Source organism: Coregonus clupeaformis, unplaced genomic scaffold (assembly GCF_020615455.1).
Source record: "Coregonus clupeaformis isolate EN_2021a unplaced genomic scaffold, ASM2061545v1 scaf2580, whole genome shotgun sequence".
NCBI lineage: Eukaryota > Metazoa > Chordata > Actinopteri > Salmoniformes > Salmonidae > Coregonus > Coregonus clupeaformis.
In genome coordinates, this window is record NW_025536034.1 from 41,038 (window position 1) to 66,505 (window position 25,468).

At 45.3% G+C, this 25,468-nt stretch overlaps 3 long non-coding RNA genes across 4 annotated transcripts; 1 reads left to right on the forward strand and 2 right to left on the reverse strand.

Annotated features, from left to right (window-relative positions):
• Positions 1-11,666: 11,666 nt before the first annotated feature.
• On the reverse strand, positions 11,667-12,210 carry LOC123488918. Its single transcript, XR_006660338.1, has 3 exons — positions 12,121-12,210; positions 11,902-12,013; positions 11,667-11,807 (listed from the first exon to the last, which is right to left on the reverse strand). It is a non-coding gene; the product is annotated as an uncharacterized LOC123488918 (long non-coding RNA).
• A 21-nt stretch (positions 12,211-12,231) lies between these two features.
• On the reverse strand, positions 12,232-12,979 carry LOC123488919. Its single transcript, XR_006660339.1, has 3 exons — positions 12,791-12,979; positions 12,389-12,692; positions 12,232-12,278 (listed from the first exon to the last, which is right to left on the reverse strand). It is a non-coding gene; the product is annotated as an uncharacterized LOC123488919 (long non-coding RNA).
• Positions 12,980-15,916: 2,937 nt separating this feature from the next.
• LOC121564206 lies at positions 15,917-25,179 on the forward strand. Of its 2 annotated transcripts, none has more exons than XR_006660337.1 (4): positions 15,917-16,237; positions 16,537-16,649; positions 17,257-17,393; positions 25,111-25,179. It is a non-coding gene; the product is annotated as an uncharacterized LOC121564206 (long non-coding RNA). The 2 variants fall into 2 exon arrangements; XR_006660336.1 differs by lacking the exon at positions 25,111-25,179 and adding an exon at positions 17,749-18,173.
• Positions 25,180-25,468: the final 289 nt, after the last annotated feature.

A 25,468-nucleotide genomic window follows, 5' to 3' on the forward strand; every position in this document is an offset into this window, starting at 1 on the left:
TCTTCCATATTAGATCTGACAGTATGAATGGTTCGTATGGTTGTATTCAGTTCTTCCATATTAGATCTGACAGTAAGAATGGTTCTTATGGTTGTATTCAGTTCTTCCATATTAGATCTGACAGTAAGAATGGTTCTTATGGTTGTATTCAGTTCTTCCATATTAGATCTGACAGTATGAATGGTTCTTATGGTTGTATTCAGTTCTTCCATATTTTATCTGACAGTATGAATGGTTCTCATGGGCTGAGTGCCTGGAGTGACTACAGTCATACCAAGTTTTCTTTGACCCTTTGATCTCACCAGGACAGAACATGTCTCTATCACACTCCAGCCCAGAAGGTGGCAGTGATGTACCTTTAACGTTGGTCTGAACACCACCAATAAACACCATAGAAGAAGAATGCATACTTAGCAACAACCAAGGGGCCATGCAGCTTTCCACTGTTCCAAAGACTGTCTATTATATGGAACAGATTGGCATGTGACCACTCTAACAATGTAGACACGAATCTGTGTTGGTCAAACTCTTCTCTTCTCTATCATTAAATACAACAAAACGATGTTTTAAGTTAAATATTTAGTGTTTGTCTAAAGCTGGAAACAATACTTGAAATGAGCATCACAAAGATACATTTGACCTATGCACTAACAAGCTTTTTCAATATACGCAGCTTTATTAATCTACTGTACTTCAACATGTACTCACATTGGATGGGTTGATTAGGATTCAAACCATGTCTTAAACTGCTACCTAGCAAGTTACAAGCCACAACACACATGTACAGATGCTGTAGAACTGTTTCATGGGGTGTGAAAATATATGTAATCAAAACTACTGGATATCTTTAGAAGTAAAATTGTTCTACTATTTTCTTACACTGAGAATGTGGAATAGTTTTTGTAGGTCGGCAGGATAAACACTATATTGAATCTCTATTAAGATGTAAGCTTGCAAAATGTAAAGGGGTGTGTAGACTTTCACTGTGACTGTATACGTACCATTGACTTGCAGTGGATTTGTGCCACAAATGCTAAAAAGTTAGCAGTTATAACAATAGTAAGATAAACAATATATGCCCAGGACTATATTGAGGGACAGACTGTTGAAATGCCCAGTTGATTATGTAAACAGTCTTGTAGAACTCTGGCATTGATGGTCCATCTGAGGGTGAGTCATTGATATGAATGCTCAGAGTAAAAGAGCTGTGAACTCACCTGTGATGGCCCACGTCTACCACAACCTTTCCTATTGTGTTTGTAAGCACCACAGCATTTTAGGCAGCCATTGTTCAAAATGTGTTCATACATACAGTACAATGGGAGGGCGTGTGGAAGGAACAGGGGAGAACCAGGAGTTTGATCTCTGACTTCTATTTAGGACAGGGATCCCTCTTTGGGCCGGGCTTTTCAGAATATCTCTCGATTCTCTTTTAAACATGCTAGAAACATAAAGGACAGCCTAGTAAGAGCAGATTAATATGTTCCCCCTCAGCATTTCCTTTCCACCCTCCCCTCAAATCATTGTGAGAACTGTAATGCGATGACCAAGGGGGATTTCTTTCTTCACCCTCATACTGGAAATAAAATGTATGTCATCGGTAGAATTTCCTGTAAAACAAAATGTGTGGTATATTTCCTGATGTGCCCATGTGGCTGTTTTTATGTTGAAAAGTCTAAGAGAGCATTTAAAGTTGAAAGAGCAACATCAAAACTGGTGACGAGAAACCCCTTTAGCCAGAAACTTTAATGTGGTCGGACATGATGTGTGCCAACTTGAGGTTCAAGGGCTTAGAAGATGTAAATCCACTTAAGAGAGGAGGTGATAGAGAATAATTGTTGTTACAGAGAGAGACATATTATATCTATGACTTACAAACAGAGAGAGACATATTATATCCATGACTTACAAACAGAGACCAACTGGCAGGTGTCTTCACTGACATTCTCAAACTCTCCCTGACCGAGTCTGTAATACCTACATGTTTCAAGCAGACCACCATAGTCCCTGTGCCCAAGAAAGCGAAGATAACCTGCCTAAATGGCTTCCGCCCCGTAGCACTCACGTCGTTAGCCATGATGCGCTTCGAAAGGCTGGTCATGACTCACATCAACACCATCATCCCGGAAACCCTAGACCCACTCCAATTCGTATACCACCCAACAGATCCACAGATGATGCAATCTCAATCGCACTCCACACTGCCCTTTCCCACCTGGACAAAAGGAACCCCTATGTGAGAATGTTGTTCATTGACTACAGCTCAGTGTTCAACACCATAGTGCCCACAAAGCTCATCACTAAGCTAAGGACCCTGGGACTAAACACCTTCCTCTGCTACTGGATCATTGACTTCCTGACGGGCCGCCCCCAGGTGGTAAGGGTAGGCAACAACACATCTGCCACGCTGATCCTGAACACAGAGTTCACTCAGGGGTGTGTGCTTAGTCCCCTCCTGTACTCCCTGTTCACCCACGACTGCGTGGCCAAGCACGACTCCAACACCATCATTAAGTTTAATAAATAATAATTGTGAATGATGATTGTGAATAATGATTGTAAATAATGAATGCAAATGATTGTAAATAATGCATGTAAATGATTGTAAATAATGAATGTAAATAATGATTGATTGTAAAGAAATAAAGAATCAGTACAACAATATGACATCTTCTATCAATATGGTGGATGTCTGTTGTTCTCCAAACACTGAGGAAGGCCACCTCCATTTGTTTTGACCTCTGCTGCTAAAAAAGAAGACATTAAAACTGAAAGAATATTCCACAGAGTGTGGTTTTCATTTCTTCCAATCTGGTTTTAGACCTGGACATATTTTTCAGCGGCTACACTAGATGAGGTGCTATATTGTTTAGGGGTGTCAAACTCATTCCATGGAGGGCCTTGGATCTGCAGGTTTTTGGTTTTTCCTTTTCAATTAAAACCTAGACAACCAGGTTTGGGAGTTCCTTACGAATTAGTGACCTTAATCGATTAATCAAGTACAAGGGAGGATTGAAAACCCGCAGCCACTCGGTCCTCCGTGGAATGAGTTTGACACCTGTGGTTTAGACCATCAAATCATTGCGCTGCTTTATTTATTGACCTGTCGAAGGCATTTGATACGGTTAATCATTTCTTACTTTTTCTAAGGTTGTCTGAAATAAGCCTAGATCAGACATCTTGCAATTGGCTCAATAACTATCTAACGGACATTATGTGTGCTGGCTTAATGACGTTTTCAAATCTAGATTCATCAATAATATGAAAGGTGTGCTGCAGGCAATGTTCCCTCTAAGCTGCGCAGCCGGGCACTTCCTCCAGGACTGCAGAGAAGAAGAAATGCCAGGCCGCGCAGAGACGCAAGAGATTGAATTTAACTGAGTTCGCCCCATTATTTTGCACTATATAGATCAACGTTTTTTCTGTGATCGAATCGATATTATATCAGCCCCTTTTCAATGCAACAAACCAAAACATACATAACTTTGCAAGATTGAGTCTGTGATTTTGTTGTAGGCAGAGCCAGTCCGAACCGAGTAGAATTCTATTGACCGGAGTAGCCCACGAGCGGTCTTTCAATCACCCGCGAGTGAATGCGCAGTTCAGATCAGACCGCAGAGCCGCGCGTCTGCACATTTGTTGATATTCTTTGCTAGTTAGCGAGTTATTAGCCCAGTTATACATAAGTATAGGTCAGCAATGGGGAATTACTGCTTCCTACAAGAGAACAAAACGTGTAGGCTACATTTCAAGCTGTCTTTGAAAAAGCCAGTCAGATAAAAAAGCTTATGTCTTAATTAAAGAGGCAGTGTTGTATTTTGAGAATGGCTTGAATATGCAAATAAACCAATAAGCAGAGGGGTAGCCTACATTGTCTAATTCTCTGTATGGTAATAATAATTAATATTATTTTGTAAAGTGGTTTCTTGCATCATACAACCATGGGCGGTGTGTTCAATAGGGCGATATGGGCGACGCACTGCCAAACGGGAAAAGGAAGGGATTTTTTTTCTAATCAATTATATCACGGCAACAGTAGTTCAGTGTTCACGTCTGATCTGCCAGCCACTAAATGTCCAATCAGGCTAAAGTCGTGCTTCAAATGTCCCCGCCCGTTTTGGGGCGATTTCAGTCAGGTTGAAAATCGCCCAGAAGTCTCTCATAGCCTCTAATGTAAAATATTTTTTTTTCAAATTTCTGAGCTTTCAATACAATCTCTATGGGTGTCTGAAGGCTTGCACTTACGCGCTTTCGTCATACGTAACGTAACGTAACCATGAACGTAACTAAGAAACTACTCTTTCACCCTGAAGGCGGCACGGCAGACAGCAACGCTTGGACAGCGACTGGTGTAACCGACATGCACCATCTTTCAGAAAAGATTAAGAAAAATGAGCTGTCAAAGACCCACATTGATAGCTGTTTGAGATTGTCTGCTTTGGGGAGAGTGAATATTGCCACTCAACTGGATGAGGGATACAGGGTAGCTGTCCGCCGCCACAACGATGAGGTTAGCAACAGCAGAGTCGTGAACACTGTCTACGAGAATCGAGACGACCTCATAGAATGTTTTGAAGCCATCCGGACGGGCTCATTGGGTTCATTTGACCAGCCCACCGTACCAAAAGCTACAGAAGAAGGACATCGATGCTGTCTTTATCAAACGTGCCCTCGACAGCTTCGCAAGCAGTGTGCAGGCCATAAGGTAAGATAAAGATTAAACAATATCATTCGATCTTTCTCAAAGCAGAGCTTTATTTGAAAATGTATGCATGAAAGGAGACTGCATTTGTGTTTGAAATTACATTATTCTCATTATATATGGCCAGTGGTGTAATCTATCTTATTTTATATACTATGTGTACTGTACAGTGGTGCTCATAAGTGTATGAACACATTCTAAAGCTGACTAAAAAGAGGAATAAAAAAATAAAAAAATCATCTTTTGGAAATTGATCTTAATGACTTAATTAAAAAAGTTGGAAAATCCAACCTTTAAGGACACCAATTTTCTTTTCTTTTTATTCCTCTTTTTAGTCAACTTTAGCATGGGATCATAAGCTTATGAGCACCACTGTATACTGTGCTGAGCATCCAGGCTATGTGAGACACAAAGGCTAACTTAAACACTAAAGACTTTATGCATCCCTGCCCATTTTAAGTGGAACTGAAGTATTTGTACTATACATGGATACATTGCATATACCTGTGCATCACATAGACAACAATACTGTACAAAGCCAACAAACACATTGGTCTGTTTGCCTTCAGGGACTCCTCTCAACAGCAGCTGCAAGAAGCAACAGGAGCCAAAAGACCCAGAACAGCTTTGAGAGAAGAGGAGAAGCAGAGGCTGTCTGAAGAGGTCTGCAACACCATCCTGGATCACACCAAAGAAAGGTTCTCTTTCTCTGGCCACCTTGTGAGTGCTACCTTACTGCAAGCAGACATGTTTGAAAGGTACTGCCATTAAAAAAAATAAAAAATCTGTTCATGTTCATTTTTACAAATCTATACAATTGGCCAGAATATGGTTGTTCATATTTACAAATCTATACAATTGGCCAGAATATGGTTGTTCATTTTTACAAAGCCATACATATTGTTTATGCAGTGTTGAGGAATGTGAAAGAACACCCTTGATTATTTTTACTGTGATAACTTATTTTGCTTTTGTAAGCCAACACTTTTGAGATCAGTCAATAAATGCTTCTGGTATTGACTTATATGCCGCCCCTGTCTTCATGTTGTTGCTGGACATATCTTTTTAAAAATGTGTGTAGGTCACCTAAATCATCAGAAAAATTGCCCCCCCCGAGAATTTTTTCAGGAGCCGCCACTGCATACAACACAATACAATTTACAGTCACCTATTTGGCACATGGTGTTACAAACCAAGTTTTTAAAAAATCAAGAATTCATGTCAAGCCCTTCATAATGTAAAAACGTGTTTTAAAGTATCCTGCAATGTAGGCCTGCATTGAACACCACATATAGGCTACTGTAGGCTATATCATAGAAATAAAAAGCTATCTAAAACTGTAAGAGTACAGCCTTAGTGTTCACTGGAAACGCACGCGGGAAGTTGCGCAAAAGTCTCACAGCCTTCAAGTTTCCGCTCATAAGACCTACAATTTGCTCAGTTGCCAAAAAAACTAGGTAGAGAAATAAATCCTGCTTCACTTTGGAAAGTAGAAGGAAGATTGTTCAAGCAACGCTTCTCCCAGTGCTTGATTATGGTGATGTAATCTACATCCATACGGCAGCTTCTGTTTTAAAACCTTTAGCACTGTGTTTTATCACTGGGGAAAATTTTCATATGAAAGTTACATTAAAAAATGCAATATAAATATATATATATATATATATATATATATATCTCAGTTGAAGTCGTAAGTTTAGTCATTAAAACTCGTTTTTCAACCACTCCACAAAGTTCTTGTTAACAAACTATAGTTTTGGCAAGTAATGACAAGTAATTTTTCCAGCAATTGTTTACAGACAGATTATTTCACTTATAATTCACTGTATCACAATTCCAGTGGGTCAGAAGTTTACATTCACTAAGTTGACTGTGCCTTTAAACAGCTTGGAAAATTCCAGAAAATGATGTCATGGCTTTAGAAGCTTCTGATATTCTAATTGACATCATTTGAGTCAATTGGAGGTGTACATTTGGATGTATTTCAAGGCCTACCTTCAAACTCAGTGCCTCTTTGCTTGACATCATGGGAAAATCAAATTAAATCAGCCAAGACCTCAGGAAAAAAATGGTAGACCTCCAAGTCTGGTTCATCCTTGGGAGCAATTTTCAAATGCCTGAAGGTACCACGTTCATCTGTACAAACAGTAGTATGCAAGTATAAACACCATGGGACCACACAGCCGTCATACCGCTCAGGAAGGAGACGCGTTCTGTCTCCTAGAGATGAACGTACTTTGGTGCGAAAAGTGCAAATCAATCCCAGAACAACAGCAAAGAACCTTGTGAAGATGCTGGAGGAAACAGGTACAAAAGTATTTATATCCACAGTAAACCGTGTCCTATATCGACATAACCTGAAAGGCCACTCAGCAAGGAAGAAGCAACTGCTCCAAAACCGCCATAAAAAAGCCAGACTATGGTTTGCAACTGCACATGGGGACAAATATCGTACTTTTTGGAGAAATGTCCTCTGGTCTGATGAAACAAAAATATAACTGTTTGGCCATAATGACCATCGTTATGTTTGGAGGAAAAAGGGGGATGCTTGCAAGCCGAAGAACTCCATGCCAACCGCGAAGCACAGGGGTGGCAGCATCATGCTGTGGGGGTGCTTTGCTGCAGGAGAGACTGGTGCACTTCACAAAATAGATGGCATCATGAGGAAGGAAAATGATGTGGATATATTGAAGCAACATCTCAAGATATCAGTCAGGAAGATAAAGCTTGGTCGCAAATAGGTCTTCCAAATGGACAATGATCCCAAGCATACATCCAAAGTTGTGGCAAAATGGCTTAAGGACAACAAGTCAAGGTATTGGAGTGGCCATCACAAAGCCCTGACCTCAATCCTATAGAAAATGTGTGGGCAGAACTGAAAAAGCGTGTGCGAGCAAGGAGGCCTACAAACCTGACTCAGTTACACCAGCTCTGTCAGGAGGAATGGGCCAAAATTCACCCAACTTATTGTGGGAAGCTTGTGGAAGGCTACCCGACACGTTTGACCCAAGTTAAACAATTTAAAGGCAATGCTACCAAATACTAATTGAGTGTATGTAAACATCTGACCCACTGGGAATCTGATGAAGGAAATAAAAGCTGAAATAAATCATTATCTCTACTATTATTCTGACATTTTCACTTAAAATAAAGCGGTGATCCTAACTTACGCAAGACTGGGAATTTTTACTAAGAATAAATATCAGGAATTGTGTAATACTGAGTTTAAATGTATTTGGCTAAGGTGTATGTACACTTCCGACTTCAACTGTACATTGTGTAGTGTGTACTTTGTAATGTTAATTATTTGTTGTCAATTCTTAGCTCCTGATCTATTAAAATGAGATGAGTGTTTTGACTTGGACAGAAGCTCAACAGAGCTGAATATCAGCACCTGAACTGTCTACTGCTTGAGCTCATGTTCATCTTATAGAATATTAGCTCAAAGGTATTGTGGGGCTCCTGCACCGAAATATATATACAGTGGGGAGAACAAGTATTTGATACACTGCCGATTTTGCAGGTTTTCCTATTTACAAAGCATGTAGAGGTCTGTAATTTTTATCATAGGTACACTTCAACTGTGAGAGACGGAATCTAAAACAAAAATCCAGAAAATCACATTGTATGATTTGTAAGTAATTAATTTGCATTTTATTGCATGACATACGTATTTGATACATCAGAAAAGCAGAACTTAATATTTGGTACAGAAACCTTTGTTTGCAATTACAGAGATCATACGTTTCCTGTAGGTCTTGACCAGGTTTGCACACACTGCAGCAGGGATTTTGGCCCACTCCTCCACACAGACCTTCTCCAGATCCTTCTGGTTTTCGAGGCTGTCGCTGGGCAATACGGACATTCAGCTCCCCTCCAAAGATTTTTCTATTGGGTTCAGGTCTGGAGACTGGCTAGGCCACTCCAGGACCTTGAGATGCTTCTTACGGAGCCACTCCTTAGTTGCCCTGGCTGTGTGTTTCGGGTCGTTGTCATGCTGGAAGACCCAGCCACGACCCATCTTCAATGCTCTTACTGAGGGAAGGAGGTTGTTATCCAAGATCTCGCGATACATGGTCCCATCCATCCTCCCCTCAATACGGTGCAGTCGTCCTGTCCCCTTTGCAGAAAAGCATCCCCAAAGAATGATGTTTCCACCTCCATGCTTCACGGTTGGGATGGTGTTCATGGGGTTGTACTCATCCTTCTTTTTCCTCCAAACACGGCGAGCGGAGTTTAGACCAAAAAGCTCTATTTTTGTCTCATCAGACCACATGATCTTCTCCCATTCCTCCTCTGGATCATCCAGATTGTCATTGGCAAACTTCAGACGGGCCTGGACATGCGCTGGCTTGAGCAAGGGGACCTTGCGTGCGCTGCAGGATTTTAATCCATGACGGCGTAGTGTGTTACTAATGGTTTTCTTTGAGACTGTGGTCCCAGCTCTCTTCAGGTCATTGACCAGGTCCTGCCGTGTAGTTCTGGCCCGATCCCTCACCTTCTTCATGATCATTGATGCCCCACGAGGTGAGATCTTGCATGGAGCCCCAGACCGAGGGTGATTGACCGTCATCTTGAACTTCTTCCATTTTCTAATAATTGTGCCAACAGTTGTTGCCTTCTCACCAAGCTGCTTGCCTATTGTCCTGTAGCCCATCCCAGCCTTGTGCAGGTCTACAATTTTATCCCTGATGTCCTTACACAGCTCTCTGGTTTTGGCCATTGTGGAGAGGTTGGAGTCTGTTTGATTGAGTGTGTGGACAGGTATCTTTTACATAGGTAACGAGTTCAAACAGATGCAGTTAATACAGGTAATGAGTGGAGAACAGGAGGGCTTCTTAAAGAATAACTAACAGGTCTGTGAGAGCCGGAATTCTTACTGGTTGGTAGGTGATCAAATACTTATGTCATGCAATAAAATGCAAATTAATTACTTAAAAATCATACAATGTGATTTTCTGGATTTTTGTTTTAAAAAAATTACAGACCTCTACATGCTTTGTAAGTAGGAAAACCTGCAAAATCGGCAGTGCATCAAATACTTGTTCTCCCCACTGTAAGTATTTGATCACCTACCAACCAGTAAGAATTCCGGCTCTCACAGACCTGTTAGTTTTTCTTTAAGAAGCCCTCCTGTTCTCCACTCATTACCTGTATTAACTGCACCTGTTTGAAATCGTTACCTGTATAAAAGACACCTGTCCACACACTCAATCAAACAGACTCCAACCTCTCCACAATGGCCAAGACCAGAGAGCTGTGTAAGGACATCAGGGATAAAATTGTAGACCTGCACAAGGCTGGGATGGGCTACAGGACAATAGGCAAGTAGCTTGGTGAGAAGGCAACAACTGTTGGCGCAATTATTAGAAAATGGAAGAAGTTCAAGATGACGGTCAATCACCCTCGGTCTGGGGCTCCATGCAAGATCTCACCTCGTGGGGCATCAATGATCATGAAGAAGGTGAGGGATCGGGCCAGAACTACACGGCAGGACTTGGTCAATGACCTGAAGAGAGCTGGGACCACAGTCTCAAAGAAAACCATTAGTAACACACTACGCCGTCATGGATTAAAATCCTGCAACGCACGCAAGGTCCCCCTGCTTAAGCCAGCGCATGTCCAGGCCCGTCTGAAGTTTGCCAATGACCATCTGGATGATCCAGAGGAGGAATGGGAGAAGGTCATGTGGTCTGATGAGACAAAAATAGAGCTTTTTGGTCTAAACTCCGCTCGCCGTGTTTGGAGGAAAAAGAAGGATGAGTACAACCCCAAGAACACCATCCCAACCGTGAAGCATGGAGGTGGAAACATCATTCTTTGGGGATGCTTTTCTGCAAAGGGGACAGGACGACTGCACCGTATTGAGGGGAGGATGGATGGGGCCATGTATCGCGAGATCTTGGATAACAACCTCCTTCCCTCAGTAAGAGCATTGAAGATGGGTCGTGGCTGGGTCTTCCAGCATGACAACGACCCGAAACACACAGCCAGGGCAACTAAGGAGTGGCTCCGTAAGAAGCATCTCAAGGTCCTGGAGTGGCCTAGCCAGTCTCCAGACCTGAACCCAATAGAACATCTTTGGAGGGAGCTGAAAGTCTGTATTGCCCAGCGACAGCCCCGAAACCTGAAGGATCTGGAGAAGGTCTGTATGGAGGAGTGGGCCAAAATCCCTGCTGCAGTGTGTGCAAACCTGGTCAAGACCTACAGGAAACATATGATCTCTGTAATTGCAAACAAAGGTTTCTGTACCAAATATTAAGTTCAGCTTTTCTGATGTATCAAATACTTATGTCATGCAATAAAATGCAAATTAATTACTTAAAAATCATACAATGTGATTTTCTGGATTTTCTCTCACAGTTGAAGTGTAACTATGATAAAAATTACCGACCTCTACATGCTTTGTAAGTAGGCAAACCTGCAAAATCGGCAGTGTATCAAATACTTGTTCTCCCCACTGTATATGCATGCAACAATTTTAAGCAACAGATGTAGCCAAGCCACACCTGCCAAAAGGAAAGACAAAAAAGGAAAAAATGTTTACCTTATGTTTCCGGGTTGCCATTTCAGCCCAGAAGCTTTCCATTTCAGTTTCGTCCTGCAGGAATATCATTGGCATGGTCTGATAATTTAGAAACTCCTCACCCAGAAGTTCATGCTCCTCTGGGCCATGGTATGGGAGGAGATGGGGAAACCTATTTATGAAAGTAGAGTTACAAGTTGTTACGTTTTAGGTATATAGTCATCAACCAGCAGCAGTTCATACACATCTTTGAGGAGAAGCCACATAAGAATATCTCATGTGCAGTTTAGGAGTGAACACACCTCATCATAAAACACAGGGTATTTTAGCTAAGATGATAGACAATAATTAGAGAAAAAAAAAAAACTTTCAACAAAGTACAGGACATCTTCGATGTCACTTTCAGCCCTCTGCCGTACATCTACAAATTGTGCGTGCTTGATCAGTGGCTCTTCCAGTGGCAGCTTCTTAAGTGCATAGTCCACAGCACTTGTCAGGAAACACAACACAGCTTCATGGAATGAATCCACCTGCTGTGGTGTGATGTCACCCTCGACGAGTAATCTGTTAAGTTTAGCCCTGGTTGTGAACCCAATACAGCATATCGGTATAAGGTACAAGGCTAAATATCTCATATCACAGTGTTTGATCATAATAATAGTCAAATACTAACCTGGTAAATGGTTTGCCTTTTCTTCAAAGGCAATTTCACAAGGCTCCTCATGGCACTGCAGAGCTGCTGGAACCATAAACTTGGAACATAGCTTGCGTACGAATTTCACCATCTATAACAGACATTTACAAAAATAGTAGGTGAAACCTGTTTTAGAGGACCCCTGCAGATATCAGCAAGAAACACAGAATGGAAAAAAACAGCAAAATCCAATCCCACCTCATCATGTAACAAAAATATTGATGACTGCTCTCTCTGAAGCAGCAAGTTGAAAGAAGTGAAAGTTGGTACGGTGGCTTGGAAGAACAGCAGGTACACTTTTGTCATGGTGTCAGTGAATGTCTGCACAAGTCTCTTGAACCTGGCCTGATTTTCATCTTGAATCAATCAATAAATAACACAAAACAAGAGGTTGTCATTAATACAAGTATGTGACTAACAATCCATGTAGTTGCTGCATAATGAAATTGAAAATTGATGACCATACTAGCAGATTTGTAGTAGCTGGCCAGAGGTTCATACAGCCTCAGGATCCTGGTCACACAACGTTCAAGGCTTAGCCAACGGACCGAGATACACAGGAGGACCTCCATGTACTCCGCTTCATGGAGCTCACAAAACTCTGTTTTAGACATTAAATCCATATCATATATTTTCTACAGCTCAGCATTTCAGTATTACACTTAATAGTATCAAACATGCATACCTGACAGGTATCCTTTCCGATTTGTGCTACCCTTGAACCAGTAACCGATGTCCACTACCATATCCTCCAAATCAAAACCGGACACCTGCAATGCATAAATCAATCATAACACATTCAGTCAATGCACGTAATTAGGATACAAATAAAAAGGTACATGTAAAGATAAATCAGGCCTTAACTCACTTTAAAAAATCTTTAAAAAATCCCACTCCTGCAGCTTTGGCGGTGTTATGTGCCACATGACAAGGACAACCATGAATATAGGTGTTGGGATGCTTCTGGAGCACCCTAGAGGCAATGGAATTACGTGGTCCAATGTTCACAGCTGCATTGTAAACTGAGAGACCAATGCAGTTCTCCCAAGGGATGCCATGCTCCTCTATGGTGGAGTTAATTTTGGTGAAGATCTCACTTGCTGGCCCACAGCTCGTCCCACTTGTTGTGCACATATTTAAGAACTGGTGAACAACTTTGCTGCCCATGAAGACCCGGACAGTAAGCGGGTTAATCTTTTCCACTCCTATAATGACAAGTTAGAATCATACAGATGTTCATGTTATTAGATGTTTAAAAATACACAAAGCACATGTTTTGCAGAGGAGAAAAATCTCAAATAGTTTGTAAAATACCAGTGTCATTCGACCCATCCGTAACAAGGGTATACGGGGCTTTTTTCATCTCCTTCACAAGCTCCTGTGTGGAATATGGTGCGAGTGCTTCATTGGTAATGCAGGATGACTTAGTCCTGGCACACCTGTACTCCTGCGCTGTCTTCGAATCTCCGAAACATTCTTTTAGGAGAGGCCCCAGGTGGTCCGCAAAGGCTAGGGGGACGTTGTGAACTACCAACCCAGCTGTCATTTTGACCTCAGCCCTTCTTGTCTGTAAGAAATTAAAAATTATGAATCCTCCCAAAAGACCATAGTTTATTTAAAATAGACGCCTGCGATAATAGGGCACAGGTCAAAAACACATTCAGCAACTAAGATCTCAAATTAAGAAAACTGGACTGTACTACACTGAAATACAAACCACAAATTAGTCAAAACTATCAACCATGACTTTACCGTGATCAACTAGAACACAAAACTCTTGACTGAACCTTGACAGAATCATTACACATATCATACCTTAACCTCTTGTGCAGACATACCCCCTACAGATGGAACGGCCATTGCATATTGGGATATTGTGGCTGTGGACTGGAGAGCTCGTTGCTTATCTTGGTGGCCTTTGCATTTTATATGGCGCACTACATCTGTCACACCCTGGTGGCAACATGAGTTTTCAATACGGCAGACTGCACACCAGTAGTGCGTGTTGACGCTCCCTCTGGTAATACATGGCCATGAAGAGGTCCACTCATTTTGGAAAATGGATCTATATGTTGCTGCTCCAGCCAGAGCACGACTCTTCTGGCCCTGCTGTTGGATTGGGGGGGTCTCTTCTTTCTGTCCCTCTGTGTCTTCTTCCATCTGCCCTGTTGGTTGTTCTATTTGTCCTGTATGTTGCTCCTCTGCATGGGCGTCAATCTGTCCTGTCTGTTGCTCCTCTGCTTGTTTGTCAGTCTGTCCTGTCTCCTGCTCTCTCTGTCCTTTGTGTTGCTCCTCTGTCTGTTGTCCTGTCGTTTCTATCAATCGTTCTGGCTGTTCTGTCAGTGTGTTTGTCTGTCTTTTCTCACTTGGCTGGTTCTTTAAATAAAATAAAAGGTTTCGCTTTTGTCCTGGCAAAGGTCTCTTACGGGACATCTTTGAAACCTTAAACAATTAAAATGGTCATGTTGGTTTAATAACTCTACTCTCAGTTACAAAAACATACCTACTTCTTTTGCACACATTTCCTGTATTTATGTTAAATTCTTTGGAATACATCTTACCTGTTCGAAATCAGCTGAGTTTACATTCACCACACTAAATCATGTTCACACGCACAAACAAATAATTTATTTCAAGATTTAAAGTTTAAGAGAGTAAGTATTCAATTGGACGACATTTCATTGTTACATACCTAGTCTCAGCTCAGCTTCTTATCAGACTTCTTGAGGTAGTGACCGTTTCATCTCATGTTGACTTTCGCGGCAATGGTATCTCTTCTTCTGTCGCTAACTTCGGGGTGCAGCACATATGGTTCAGTGGCGCTCATCAGCCCCATCTACCGTCTCGGCCGATTTTTTTTGAGTGAGAAATTGGATGTGTGGCGTGAGTGCGTGTGAAAACAGGCAAAAACGTGTGTCACACGGCGAAAGCGTGAGAGTTGGCAGCTCTGTGTTAACACCCTTGTTGATGCATGCCAATGTGTGTGTCAATGCAAAGAAAATCTAAACTACATTGTAACAATTCATATACAATTCAGTATGAAAATGTATGCACTCACTAACTGTAAGTCGCTCTGGATAAGTGCGTCTGCTAAATGACTAAAAATGTTTTTTTAAATGTAAATATACTGTATCTTCATGTATCTCTCTACAGAATGTAGAATATATGTTTGGAATAGTTGGTGTTCCAGTCATTAAAGTAGCTATGGCAGCTCAAGCCTCAGGAATCAAGTATGTGGGAATGCGCAATGAACAAGCCCTAAGCCACCTTTTTATTACTAAACCAGCTCTCCCCAAATCATGTGATATTAACTACCCTTACATAGACTACAGGAGCGTGTAGTGTGTGAGGGTCAGTTTCATAGCTTTTTTGCATTGCTAATTATGTCTGCCTGTCTGTCTGACCCTTTGTGTGTCTGTCTGCCTGTCTTCCTGTCTTTCCCTCTGTCTGTCTGTTCCTCTCCAGTCCAGGTGCATGTCTGGTTGTGTCTGGACCGGGACTCATCCATTCACTTGGTGGAATGGCCAACGCTAACATGAACTGCTGTTATGCTAGAACTCCACAAACAGAAGACCCTACTACTCATGTTCAGTGGTCCTTTCAAAAGAAGGGATGCTATCCGCACACTGCAAAAAATGATCTGAGGACTCCAAACTATCTCAGCTTGTCAGTTGATGTCATTGTGTGATACCTCTCTCTCTGTAGGCCTGTGATTGTTATTGGAGGCTCCTCTGATCAAAACCAAGAGACCACTGGGGCGTTTCAAGAGTTTCCACAGGTACCGATTCAACCATGACATTTCTGACTATTGAACATTAGGGGATGGTATCCCGGGACACAGATTAAGCCTAGTCATGGCCTAAAAAGCAAACTCAATAGAGAATCTCTGTCTGGGAAACTGGCCCTAGCAGTTTAATTGCTGAAAGAGGAAATAATTTGTTATTTGTGGTCCTCTTTCTCTGTCAGGTGGAGGCATGCAGATTGTACAGTAAGTTTTCTGCTAGGTCTAGCAGTCTGGATATGATCTCCTCAGTGGTAGAGAAGGTATACAGTCTACTCTGACTCCCTCTGTGTAGTCCTCTTCATATCATTTGGTATCACCTGCAATTGTCTGTTTTCTGACCTCTAATTTTCCAGCTTAGCAAGGTACCTTAACTGCTTCATAAGAGCACAGCACAGCCTTAATTGATCTGAATGGAAGGGTGTTTGGTCTGTCTAAGGCAGCACGCACTAGCATGTATGGACGTCCAGGTGCTGTATACGTAGATATATCTGGGGACATGGTCAATGCTAAATTGGACAGGAGCAGAGCCAGGTTAGTGGCCATCACTGTCTTTCATCCATTTAAAATGTATACTAAGGTGTTACTGTTGAATATGTATACCTCTGAATTCACATCACCGTAGTCATTTTTATTTTATCTTGTTATACCTTTTAACGTCTGAAGTGAACCAGAAATTAAATTACTTAGAAAATATAGCACTATATCAAAATATTCTCATCAGGGAATAGCAATAAGCCTCGATAGACCTTCATGGTTTATTTACATATGCAATAAAGTTGCTAGGTAACATGTTTAATGTTTGACCTATTATTTATTATTTCCTTTGTCAGAGAGGTGCCCTGTAGTCCACCTCCTCCTGTGAGTATGGCTGACCATATGGTGATCACAGAAGCACTGGCGGTCCTGAAAGGAGCCAAACGGCCTTTACTCATCATTGGCAAAGGTAGGGATTGCTTTTTTAATAGCCAGATAATCTGGGGGAAACAGAACTAAAATCTTGCATAATTGCGTCAGATACTTGGATAAGGTCTGGGGAGATGTTAAGAGAAAGATACTAACGCCACTTGCGAACTCTCCACCCCCCTAAACGGAAACTCTCTGCAAGTTTCAGGCAAGTTTATGTGCCAAATGTCCCCTCCCGTTCTGAAATTGAAAAGATGCGAGCACCTGCGAAATCGGGATTTGTCCAAATGATTAGTGGTGAAAAAATCAGCGTACCGGAACAAAGTTGTCACATCCCAGTCTGTTGACAGACGCTACTTCCAGTTATGTTACGTGCGTCTGTGCAAGAGAGATCAATAGCCAGCTGAGACGCACTGTAACACATATAGCACTGTACCACGGTTCAGTTGAAAACTGGGCCACGTTCAGTCGACAAATGTTGTTGACATGATTTCTCATTCTACCTGTCCGAGAGGCACGTTCGTTCTACATGCTGTATTTCTATCTGAACGTTGCACAACGTTTTGCTCAGCTGAATGCATCCCAGTTGTGAAGGCCAGTCTGTTGAAATCCGTGTGGCAGTGCCCTCTGTCTGTGTCCCTCTGCAGGTGCAGCCCATTGAAGAGCAGAGGGGGCTCTGAAGGAGCTGGTGGAGGGGTGTGACCTGCCCTTCCTGCCCACCCCCCATGGGTAAAGGGGTGCTGCCTGACGATCACCCCAACTGTGTTGCTGCTGCCCGCTCCAGGTCAGCCTCTCTCCTTCTCTCAGCTGGCATCATATTCATGTACAGACCATTGACTGTATAAGTAGGGACCAAGAATTTCCCCTGACCATTTGAACGGACCAGGAAACTCCTGAAATCCCTATCTATAACTAGTCTCTCCTGGCCAGGTCATGTCAATGTAAACTGGTGTCAATCAAACAACTACACTACTCCTATAACTAGCCTCTTTTCATTACATTTTGTTTTGTCCCTGCTCTCCTCCTCCTCTCTTCCTATCCTCCTCCTCCTCTCTTCCTATCCCTCCTCCTCCTCTCTTCCTCCTCCTCCTCCTCCTCTTCCTATCCTACTGGTTCTATGGTCTTGGTGGGGACTGCAGAGCTCTGCTCCAGTCTGATGTTGTGGTCCTACTTGGTGCCAGACTCAACTGGATCCTGCACTTTGGCCTTCCCCCAGGTTTGACACCCAAGTAAAGGTCATCCAGCTAGGTCAAAGGTCACCAGTAGGGTTTCTTTTTTTTCCTTCTTTTTTTCGGATTCCAGATTTTCTGCTTATTCCGTTCTGATTTCTGGAATCTTCCAACAGGGATTTCTGGGAATTTTGGGAAAGTAACTGTAATTTTGCAACCCTAGTCACAGGTCATTTCATAGTGAACTACAGTTCATTGTAACCAGGTATAAAGGTATTTGACTCAGTCTATTGGATTTAGTCTATCAATTATATAGCTTCTCTATAAGTCTTTGTGGTCTCTCCAAATAATGTCATGGCTGTCTTAGTGCTGTACAGTACATCTATATTTAAGCAATAAGGCCTGAGGGGGTGTGGTATATGGCCAATATACCACGTCTAGGGGCTGTTCTTGTCACGGTTTACTAAGCCAGAACCCAGAAGCAGACCAGGACAAGGTAAATTGAAGCAAAGGTGAGTGTTTATTTAATAGATCCACGAGTGAGGCTGAATAATCCAGGGAACAGAGCGGGTGGCGTGGATGGGTTGTTGAGGGTGCAGTGGTAGGTCCAGTAATGGCTCGGCAGCCGCCGACCATCAGGCAGAGGTTGGGTGAAGGTTCCGGGTGAGTGACTGCAGATAGAACAAAACGGAGGTAAGTATACAGCAAGTCAAAAAGGTGCAAAACAACAAAACTAACGCTAGAAGTTCCAAGGCTGATACACGGACAAACATACTGTTCATGGCTAACGATCCGGCAGGGAATGGATGTTAGGACAGAGCCTAAGAAGGGTGATGATCAGGACCAGGTGTGCAGATTGCTGATGGGATGCAGGTGCGGAAATCAAGAGAGCTCCCGCCTAGCAACGTTGCCCGGCAACCAGGCAGGGAGCGTTCCAGAACCCTCGGGAAACTGGAGATCCCGAGCAGAAAAACTAATACCCAGACAGAAACCGACTCAGACTGCAGGGATCGTTACAGTACCCCCTCCGACGAACGCCACCGGGCGGACTCCCGGAGCGCCAGGATGGAGGCGGTAGAAGTCACGAATGAGGTCAGCATCTAGGATCTGTCGCCGCGGAATCCAACTCCTCTCCTCAGGACCATACCCTCCCAGTCCACGAGATACTGGAAACCCCGGCCCCGCCGTCTGGAATCCATGATGCGTCGCACCGTGTAGGCAGGACCACCTCCGATCATCCGAGGAGGAGGAGGAGGAGGCGGAGGAGGCAACAGAGGACTGAGGAGAACAGGCTTGAGGCAGGAGACATGAAAGGTGGGATGGACTCTGAGCGTCCTCGGTAGTTTGAGTCGAACTGCCACCGGATTGATCACCTTCTCCACCACAAACGGACCAATGAACTTCGGTAACAACTTCCTAGACTCAGTCCGTAAAGGAAGATCCCGTGTGGCCAACCAGACCCTATCTCCGATGGTATAGGTGGGAGCGGGGATCCGGCGACGATTCGCCTGGAGCTGATACCGGTCCGAAACTCTAAGGAGTGCCTTTCTGGCCCGATGCCAGGTCCGGTGGCAACGACGAATATGGGCCTGAACAGAGGGCACTGAGAGCTCCTTCTCCTGAGAAGGGAACAAGGGGCGGTTGGTAGCCATACAGGCACTGGAAGGGAGACATCCCAGTGGCAGATGTAGGGAGAGTATTGTGGGCATACTCAACCCAAGGCAACTGAGAGACCCAGGAGGTGGGGTTGGAGGAGACAAGGCAGCGTAGCGTGGATTCCATCTTCTGGTTGGCTCTCTCCGCCTGACCATTAGATTGGGGATGAAAACCAGATGTGAGGCTGACTGTAGCTCCAATGGCCAAACAGAAGGACTTCCAGACAGCAGAGGTAAACTGAGGGCCACGGTCGGGAAACGATATCACTGGGCAAACCGTGGACCCTGAAAACCTCCCTAACCAGGATCTCGGACGTCTCCGAGGCAGAGGGAAGCTTGGCAATAGGCACAAAGTGGGCGAACTTGCTGAATCTGTCCACGATAGTCAGAACGACCGTGTTTCCCTCAGAAACGGGCAACCCAGTGACAAAGTCCAGGGCCAGATGCGACCATGGTCGCCGGGGAATAGGAAGGGGGTGAAGTAGTCCAGAGCTGGGCCGATTGGTACTCTTATTCTGCGCACACACTGGACAGGCAGCAACATAACCCCGAGTATCCTCGGCCATGGCAGGCCACCAAAAACGTCTGCGAAGAAACGCCATCGTCCGAGCCACGCCAGGGTGACAAGCCATCTTGCTGGCGTGGGACCATTTGAGGACAGCAGGACGAACCGACTCAGGCACAAACAACCGACCGGGTGGACCGTTACCGGGACCGGGCTGCGTCCGAAGGGCCGCCATCACCTCCTCCTCAATCTTCCACCTAACAGCTCCCACGACGCAGTTCCGGGGAGAATTGTCTCGGTCTTGGACCCACTCTCCTCCGTCTTGGAGAACATCCGGGACAAGGCGTCCGCCTTGCCGTTCTTAGATTCAGGTCGGAACGTCAGGGAAAAATTGAATCGTCCGAAAAACAACGCCCACCTGGCCTGACGGGAGTTGAGACGTCTAGCCGATTGCACGTAAGCAAGATTCTTGTGGTCAGTCCAGACAATAAACGGTTGCTCCGCCCCCTCCAACCAGTGGCGCCACTCCTCCAAGGCAAGTTTCACCGCGAGAAGCTCCCGGTTACCCACATCGTAATTCCTCTCCCGCAGGCGAAAGGCGACGAGAGTAGTAGGCGCAGGGATGGAGTTTACTGTCCGTGGAGCATCGCTGCGACAGGATGGCGCCAACTCCCACATCAGACGCGTCCACTTCAACGACGAACTGACGGGCCGTGTCCGGCTGAGAGAGAATCGGTGCGTTGGTGAATCGCCTCTTCAAATCCAGAAACGCCGATCCGCCTCCGGATTCCACTTGAAGGTCCTGATACTGGAAGTCAAGGCAGTTAACGGAGCGGCCACACGGCTGTAATCCCGGATGAATCTGCGGTAGAAATTCGCAAACCCCAAAAATCTCTGGAGCTGCAATCTCGTGCCGGGCTGGGCCCATTCCAGAACCGCTCTAACCTTCTCCTGGTCCATCCTAATCTCTCCCCTGGAGATGATGTACCCGAGAAAGGATGTCGTGTGGGCGTGAAACTCGCACTTCTCGGCCTTCACGAACAGGCGATTCTCCAACAATCGCTGCAGAACCTGCCGGACATGCTGGACGTGGTCGGAAGGTTCCTTCGAGAAGATCAGAATGTCATCCAGGTAAACAAACACAAAGAGACCGATCATATCTCTCAGGACGTCGTTCACCATACTCTGGAATACCGCTGGAGCATTGGTCAGTCCAAACGGCATCACCTGATACTCGGTGACCCATCGGTGTATTGAAACCCGTCAACCACTCGTCCCCCTCTCTGATCCGGACCATGTGATACGCATTGCGTAGGGTCTAGCTTGGTGAACACCGTAGCACCCTGTAAGGAGTCGAAGGCAGAACTCATCAAGGGCAGGGGATACTTGTTCTTGACCGTGATGTCATTCAACCCCCGATAATCAATACACGGTCGAAGAGAGCCATCCTTCTTACCCACAAAGAAGAATCCTGCCCCCAGGGGTGATGACGAGGGACCGAACGAGACCAGCAGCTAGGGACTCCTTGATGTAGGTCTCCAAAGCCTCACGTTCAGGTCGGGAGATACTGTATAACCTTCCCTTGGGGTAGACAGCTCCAGGGAACAGGTTGATGGCACAATCATATGGTCGGTGGGGAGGGAGTGACAGAGCCTTCTGCTTACTGAACACTTCCCCAAATCGTGATATGTCTCGGGAACCAGGGACAAATCTGGGGGTTTAGCCTCAATCACCTGACTGGGAACCGAATGGGGACAGGCAGTCTTGAGACAGTTAGCATGACAATCAAGGCTCCAACTCGTTACCTTGCCCGTCACCCAATCGAACGTGGGATTGTGTTCCTTCAGCCAGGGGTATCCAAGGACCAGAGGAACATGGGAAGACGGCAGAATGAAGAATGAAATCATCTCCGAATGATTCCCGACAACAGCATCTTAACCGGTTCAGTCCTCATCGTGATACGTGCCAGACTACTGCCGTTCAGAGTGGTCGCTTCAATGGCTTCCGGCAATTGCTCCTTGGAAAGCCCCAGCTGTTCCACCAACTCTGCATCAAGAAAGCTTCCATCGGCACCTGAATCGATAAAAGCGTTAATCGCTAAGCTCTGATTCCTGTTCATAAGGGTAGCCGGGAAACGGGGTCTGACAGAGATATTGAGAGGTCGAAACTGGCTCGCTAAAAGTCCTCCCAACTTTAGCGAGCCGCGCAGTTTGACGACCGCCGGGAACAGGTGGCGAGGTAATGTCCCGAACCACCACAGTAGAGGCAACAGTTAGTCCTACGTCTGAGTTGGCGTTCCTCCTTGGTTAACCCGTGCCGCCCTACTTGCATTGGTTCAGAATCGGGAGACAGGACCTCTCCACTAATCCTGTGTGGTGGACGATGATCGACGTATTCTGGTCCAATCCCCGACCCGACTGGAACCTGAGAAGCTGATCGATTGGACGGACCCCATTGCTTCTCCCTCCTTCGCTCTCGGACTCGATTATCCACCCGAATAGACAAGGCTACCAAGCTGTCCAGGTCACTAGGCTCCGGATAGGAGATCAACTCATCCTTGAGCTGCTCCGACAGACCCTGGTAAAGGCCGCTTGCAGAGACTCCTCATTCCACCCACTCTCCACCGCCAACGTCTTGAACTCGATCACGAAGTCGGCCACGCTGCGAGTTCCTTGGTGAAGCGAAAACAGGCGCCTAGCTGCGTCCCTCCTCGGACGGAATGGTCGAAGAGCTTCCTCATCTCGGCCGTGAACCCCTGGTATGAAGCCATGCAGGGGTCTTGTCGTTCCCAAACGGCTGAAGCCCACTCCAGCGCTCGACCACGCAGCAACTCAATCACAAAGGCTATCCTAGCCTTGTCTGTGGCATAAGAGTAGGGCTGTAGATCGAACACTAACCCACACTGCATAAGGAAAGAACGGCATCTTCCCAGCTCCCCCTCATATTTATCCGGCGTCGGAACCTTGGGCTCACGGAAGGACACAGCTCCAGAAGCGGCAGGCGAGATGGGTGAAACCGGTAGTGGATCCTCCACCGGAAACTTGCGCTGGTTCTGGACCTCCGTCAGACCGGTAGAAAGGTTCCGAACTGCTAACGCGATCTCCTGTAGCTCCGTGCTATGATGGCCCAACATCTTCTCCTGATGGGTAATGGCATGGCGAACAGAGTCCAGGTCCGCTGGGTTCATTACTGGCCGGATCGTTCTGTCACGGTTTACTAAGCCAGAACCCAGAAGCAGACCAGGACAAGGTAAATTGAAACAAAGGTGAGTGTTTATTTAATATATCCACGAGTGAGGCTGAATAATCCAGGGAACAGAGCGGGTGGCGTGGATGGGTTGTTGAGGGTGCAGTGGTAGGTCCAGTAATGGCTCGGCAGCCGCCGACCATCAGGCAGAGGTTGGGTGAAGGTTCCGGGTGAGTGACTGCAGATAGAACAAAACGGAGGTAAGTATACAGCAAGTCAAAAAGGTGCAAAACAACAAAACTAACGCTAGAAGTTCCAAGGCTGATACACGGACAAACATACTGTTCATGGCTAACGATCCGGCAGGGAATGGATGTTAGGACAGAGCCTAAGAAGGGTGATGATCAGGACCAGGTGTGCAGATTGCTGATGGGATGCAGGTGCGGAAATCAAGAGAGCTCCCGCCTAGCAACGTTGCCCGGCAACCAGGCAGGGAGCGTTCCAGAACCCTCGGGAAACTGGAGATCCCGAGCAGAAAAACTAATACCCAGACAGAAACCGACTCAGACTGCAGGGATCGTTACAGTTCTTAAGCACGATGCAACGCGGAGTGCCTCGATACAGCCCTTAGCCGTGGTATATTGGCCCTATACCACAAACCCCAGAGGTGCCTTATTGCTATTATAAACTGGTTACCAACGTAATTCGAACAGTCAAAATACATTTCAAATCAAATCAAATCAAATTTGATTGCCACATGCGCCCGAAATACAACAGGTGCAGACATTACAGTGAAATGCTTACTTACAGCCCTTAACCAACAGTGCATTTATTTTTAACAAAAAAGTAAAAATAAAACAACAACAAAAAAGTGTTGAGAAAAAAGAGCAGAAGTAAAATAAAATAACAGTAGGGAGGCTATATATACAGGGGGGTACCGGTGCAGAGTCAATGTGCGGGGGGCACCGACTAGTTGAGGTAGTTGAAGTAATATGTACATGTGGGTAGAGTTAAAGTGACTATGCATAAATAATTAACAGAGTAGCAGCAGCGTAAAAGGATGGGGTGGGGGCAGTGCAAATAGTCCGGGTAGCCATGATTAGCTGTTCAGGAGTCTTAAGGCTTGGGGGTAGAAGCTGTTGAGAAGTCTTTTGGACCTAGACTTGGCACTCCGGTACCGCTTACCGTGCGGTAGCAGAGAGAACAGTCTATGACTAGGGTGGCTGGAGTCTTTGACAATTTTGAGGGCCTTCCTCTGACACCGCCTGGTATAGAGGTCCTGGATGGCAGGAAACTTGGACCCAGTGATGTACTGGGCCGTACGCACTACCCTCTGTAGTGCCTTGCGGTCGGAGGCCAAGCAGTTGCCATACCAGGCGGTGATGCAACCAGTCAGGATGCTCTCGATGGTGCAGCTGTATAATTTTTTGAGGATCTGAGGACCCATGCCAAATCTTTTCAATCTCCTGAGGGGGAATAGGCTTTGTCGTGCCCTCTTCACGACTGTCTTGGTGTGTTTGGACCATGATAGTTCGTTGGTGATGTGGACACCAAGGAACTTGAAGCTCTCAACCTGTTCCACTACAGCCCCGTCGATGAGAATGGGGGGCGTGCTCAGTCCTCTTTTTTTTCCTGTAGTCCACAATCATCTCCTTTGTCTTGGTCACGTTGAGGGAGAGGTTGTTATCCTGGCACCACACGGCCAGGTCTCTGACCTCCTCCCTCAACGTGACCCATGTTATACGGTCAAATATACCACAGCTTTCAGCCAATCAGCATTCAGGGCTCGAGTCACTCGGTTTATAAAAGGGAACGGTGTGTGTCAGCCTTAGCATTATGTGGTGGTGCCTGGTTATTTCTGTTGTGTTTAGCTTGAGGTTTGGCCACTCCTCCAGCTGCTGTTACATGTGTCACGCACGGCGCTCTTCCTGTCGTGTCGTTGCTGGTATGGTGTAGTAACGTTCCACATACGTTATTTATGTCAAGGTCAATGTCAAGGTTGATCTGTGTGCTGAGGAGATGGGGAACAACGTGCAACCTGCTGCTGCTCTCTGGGGACATCAATACTATTGTCAAGCAGGTAACACAACACAGTCCTGGAGGACTGGAGATCCTGGTTTGAATCCAGGCTCTGTCGTAGCCGGGCCGCGACCGGGAGACTCATGGGGCGGCGCACAATTGGACCAGCGTCGCCTAGGGTAGTGGAGGGAATGGCCGGCTCAGTTCGTAGAGCATGGTGTTTGCAACGCCAGGGTTGTGGGTTCGATTCCCACGGGGGTATGAGAAAAATAAAGTAACGTATGCACTAACTGTAAGTCGCTCTGGATAAGAGCGTCTGCTAAAT